A 5361-nucleotide genomic window follows, 5' to 3' on the forward strand; every position below is an offset into this window, starting at 1 on the left:
CACCTCCGGACTGCGCGCTCCCCTCTCCCGCGCGCCCGCCCCGCAGGCCCGCGCGCCGCGCCCTGCTCTCAGTCCGCGCCCGCCCGCCCCGAGGGGCCAGGCCCGCTGGCCCAGGCCCTCACTGCGCGTTCACCTGCTCTCCACTTTACCTGCCTGCGCTGCCCGGCGGCAGGAGGGAGTCTCGGAGAGGCTCCTCCTCCGAGGTTCGGCTCCCGCCGCTCTGCTTCCGCGTCTCCCGCCAGTAGTTTCCAGTTCCCTCCCGCCCTCAACGCCCGGATCCGGTCGGTGTCGGGGGACGGCTCAGTCCCGGCTTACGACAAGGTGGAGGCGACACGGGTGAGCAGAGAATGGCCGGGAAGTGTCCATCCTGTGGCGCTCTGTGGCTGTCCCGGTAAGGGCTCAAGGAACCCAGTTCTTTCCGAAGAGATGCCGGGACCTGGAGGGCCCGCCCCTGAGGGAGGAGCGCCACTTTGGCTGCGGAGCTGGCCAATGGGAGGCGAGAACGGCAGCACAACGTGGAGCGGCTGCAGAATGTAAACACAGCCGGGCGCACAGCGGGCCACGTGTGTCCCAGCGCGCCACCCGTCAGGTCGGGCACCGCTGGGACCAGCCGTAGCGACTCAGGACAAACTCAGGGATGCCTTTCTTGCACTTTGCTCCAGCCCGCCGACGGAAGTTCGTAGCAACCCTGTTTTCCAGCTCCTTGCTCCGCCAACCCGGTTACCTCCTGAGGGTGGGTCTCTCCGCATCCCGCCGCCCTGCCGGGCGGATTCCCACTCCGAAGTCCCCGCGGGCAGGGAACGCTCGCGCTAAGCTTCACCCTCCCTTCCTGTCCACCGGACCTGCAGTTCCGGGGCTCCCCAAGATTAAATGCTTTTCAGGAGCGGGGCCGGGGACGGGATTTACCCCATAGCTCTCTGGGGTCAGACCGGGAAAACTGCCCCACCACGTGCCCGCCCTGGGCCCGCCCGGCCCCGCCCCGCTGCCTCCAGCGCGCCCTGCGGAGCCCGCGCGAGTTGCCCGCGCGGGAGGGAGCCGCCCGCCTCCGTACTATAATGGCAGGAGGCGGGCCCGACGCGTTTCGTTCTCTTCCTACCTCGCCGCATTAGCTAAACGTTAGGGAAACCCTCGCTGCCCCTATTACCGCCCCGCTCCGGCGCGCCGCAAGACTGGACATCTCCAAGCTAGACATGCCGTTGATACTTCGCAAACGGGTTTTGCGGCGGGAGCAGCGGGGCGGGGACGCCTATGGGAACAAAGACCCCCGCGGTGGAGGAGCCGAGCGCAGGTTCCCTGGAACTCGCGGCAGCTCGGGCCGGACGCGGGCCCGCCAAGTTGGGTGCTGTGTCCTGGCCCGGCGCGAGCCGCTGGGGAAGGGCCGGAGAGACCCGGGCCCCGAGGCTGGCGCGGCGGCGCGGCCCAGGCGGGAGCCCTTCCCGAAATGCACCAGGAGGCGGCTGCCGGGACCGAGCCGGGACCCCTCCCCGCACCCCCGCCCCGCGCCCTTTGTGCCGCTCCGCCCGTTCGGCGGAGCCAAGAAGTAACGGCTGCTCTGCGGGGTTTCGGGCCCACAAGGCCAACCCTTTTTCACGCTTTCCTTTTGGATTCTTACTCTTGCGGCAGCCTCGTGACGCCGGCAAAGTAATTGTTTTTCTCTCATCTTTACGCCCGAAGAAATTGGAAGAGCCTTGCCTCGTGTGCTATAGATTTAGGAGAAGCCCAGAATCTTGACAGTCCCAAGAAACACGATACCGTTTATAATGCTTATGATGGCGCTCACATTAGGGGAGGAGTTTGCCTCCCCTTTGCAGTCACCTCAAAACACTTTCGGTGTAAAGCCTAGAGATCGAACAGCGTGATGGTAAGAAAGGGGAGGTCTTCCAACAAGAGTGCTACCTTGACATAAGCAGAACTGGTGGCCTAAATGAATGCGTTTGATAAAATATACTGAAACCAAGTGCGTCGATTAATATTTGTAGGATTACCCTTGGTGCAAATATTGTATGCCCAGCACTGGGCTAATTAATATATAACCTGTACACAAGAGTGTAATTAGAAGCGTACTTTGGTCAGTGCCCTTGTTTAGGAAGTGAAGAGAGTGCAATCATAGTAAAGGAGAAATTGGAAACCATCTCAACTGCTTTGTCTGGAAACCAGCAGGGTGAATTCTGCCGTGTTACAAGTACCTGGCCAGTAACTAAGTGGGACTGAAAAGGACACGAGTTTACCTCTCAGATGGATCCAGGTTCCAATCCCGCTCTGTTGCACGGTACTGAATTCCTCCGAGCATAGGTTTTCTCTAGAAAAGATAGAAGGCACTCATTTCAAGGCTCTTTTTAAAGGTTACATTTGACAATGTATCCAGAGACCGTCTCTTGTGGATGTAACTGTTACAGAGCAGATGCTCAGTGCTCTTTGCTCACTTGTCCACCTCCCTTGTTTACACCCGTGGGAACTGAGTTGTTTGAAGGATCCTGAATGACACAGAAAGCTGAATTATAAAATTGCTGTTTCCCAGAGTTTTGTTCGTATAGTCGTCCTTTTAGGCTGTTACTTTAGACATCGTGGGTTTTTTTTTTTAAAGTTTTATTAACTTAATCTCTACACTCAAGATGGGGCTTGAACTCACGACTCTGAGATCAAGAGTCCCACACTTCTGATTGAGCCAACCAGGCTCCTTAGACATCGTTGTTCAATATGTTATCTTTGTTTCATATTTTTATGCATTCCTTTTTAGCTCCCTCTTTTCCCACTGATCCTAGTTTTAAAATTCACTTACTTTGAAATGTATGAAATTCTTTCATAAATACATGTAATTTTAAAATTTTGGCATTTTCTAAAGTATTTTTCCCCATGGCTCATGCAAAGTTAAAACTTTCTGGTAAATAAAGTATTGGCCTCTACAGTGCTTTCCTTTCCAGGAAACAATGGGGAGGAAAAACAAAGGTTTTTAGAAGCACAGGTATAAAAAAAATCAGGCCCAGCCTAGTTATTTCTTGCTTCTGTGCCATTTCTTTGCCTTTCCTTCTGTGAAACCTTCCCAAATGCCTGTCTCTGTGCTCTTCAGTTCTGCTCACCTCACAGGACAATAATTACCTATTAAAATGCCTTTTATCTCCAACTAGGCCTTGAATTCTGTTTTGTTTTTTCTTTTTCTAGCAGCTACCCAGCAGTTCAGAAGCATACAAAGAGGACCTTGGTAAATACCAAATTGAATCATTCACAGGACATCCCATTATAGCACTTTAATTCTCTAAGGCTACAGTGATGGATGGCAGAATCATTCCCAATGAATAATAAGGTTTTTAAAAATTAATCAACTATTTTTTAGAAGTTTTTAGATTTAGGGTCACCTGGGTAGCTCAGTGGGTTAAGTGTCTGACTTCATGATCTCATGGTTCCTGAGTTTGAGCCCCATGTCAGGCTCTGTGCTGACAGCTCAGAGCCTGGAGCCTGCTTTGGGTTCTGTGTCTCCCTCTCTCTTTTCCCCTCCCTCACTTGCACTCTGTCTTGTCTCTGTCTCAAAATATGAACATAAAAACAAACTGGACGTTTTTAGATTTACAGAAAAATTGAGAGGGTAGAACAGAGCTTCCATACATTCCGTCTCCCTCCCTCACTCCCTCCCACAGTTTTCTCTGTTATTATTTTCTCTATGTATCACTGTGGTACATTTATTACTATGTTATTAGGAACTGCAGTCCATGGTTTCTTCAGATTTTGTCAGTTTTGCCCTTATGTCTTTTTATTGCTCAGGATCCAAACACCACATTTAGAGCTCACGTGTCCTTAAGGTTCCTCTTGGCTGTGATAGTTTCTCAGATTTTCCTTTTTTTTTTTTTTTCTTTTTTTCCTTAGCAGCTTTGATGAGTGCTGGTCAAAGATTTTGTAGGATGCCTTTCTAGTAGAATATGTCTAATGGTTAAACTGAGGTTATGGGTTTGGAGGAAGAATATCACAGAGGTAAAGTGCCATTTTCATCACATCATATCAAGGGTACACACTATTATCATGGTTTATGACTGCTGATGTTGACCTTGATCACCTCGTGGTATCTGTCAGGCTTCTACATTGTAGAGTTACTTCCCCTATCCCCACCCTCAAATACTCTACTGCTTGGAAGGAAGTCACTTTCTGCAGCCCACAGGGAAAGAGTAGGGAGTTATGCACCCTCTCCTTAGGGTAAAATATCTACATAATTTACTTGGAATTCTCCTGATAGATTTGTCTCTTTTCTCCCATTTATTAATGCAGTCAATGGTTTATTTTTTTTATCAGTATACACTCATGGGAAATTATACTTTTAAAAATGATTTTATACTTTGAATTATAATTCAATTATACTTTATCTTGTTGCTCAAATTGTTCTAGCTTTGGCCTCGGTATTTTTAGTAATTAAAAAAATTTTTTTAATGTTTTATTTACTTTTGAGAGAGAGAGAGAGATACACACAGCGTGAGCAGGGGAGGGTCAGAGAGAGGGAGACACAGAATCCGAAGACAGGCTCCAGGCTCTGAGCTAGATGTCAGCACAGAGCTCGACACGGGGTTCAGACCCACGGACCATGAGATCATGACCTGAGCTCAAGTCAGACGCTTAACCGACTGAGCCACCCAGGCGCCCCTTCCTGAATATTTTTAATACTTTTCTTGTCATAGAGCTTATGTGAAGTTAAGCAAAAATGAATATGGCTAAATGATAACCAGTGTATCTTACATAAAGAGAGGAATAAAACATTTGTCTGCTTGATTAAGCTTGTTTATTATCCATTTTAGCCAAAACACATCAATAAAAAAAATCCTTTCAAATTTTAAATTGAGTTGCCCATTAGACTATTCCTTTTATCGCCTCATCAAGGACATTTTTCAGTAAACTGGCTTTTTTTTTTTAATAGTGAGTAGTAGCACAGTGACTACTATACTAGTATTGTTCAGTGCTCCTGCCTTGATATATGCTAGGGCACCGGCTTTAACCACCACTGCATTTGCATCATCACGGCAAACATTAACACCATGAAAATAGTTTTGACCGTGCAGCCCCCTGAATGGGTCTTTGGCATCCCCACAGTTCCCAGACCACACACACAACTGCAGATCTAGTTTCCACACCAGAATTCTAGGAGTCATCTTAGTCATTCCTTCCTTCTTTATCTTTCGTTTTTTTTTTTTTTTAACATGGGGTTTTCTTTGAAGTTTTTTTTTTTTTTTAATGTTTATTTTTGAGAGAGATAAAGCATGAGCAGGGGAGGAGCAGCGAGCGAGGGAGACACAGAATCAGAAGCAAGCTCCAGGCTCTGAGCTGTCAGCGTAGAGCCCAATGCAGGGCTTGAACTCAGGAACTATGAGATCATGACCTGAGCTT

The sequence above is a fragment of the Suricata suricatta genome, chromosome 15 (assembly GCF_006229205.1).
Source record: "Suricata suricatta isolate VVHF042 chromosome 15, meerkat_22Aug2017_6uvM2_HiC, whole genome shotgun sequence".
Classification (NCBI taxonomy): domain Eukaryota; kingdom Metazoa; phylum Chordata; class Mammalia; order Carnivora; family Herpestidae; genus Suricata; species Suricata suricatta.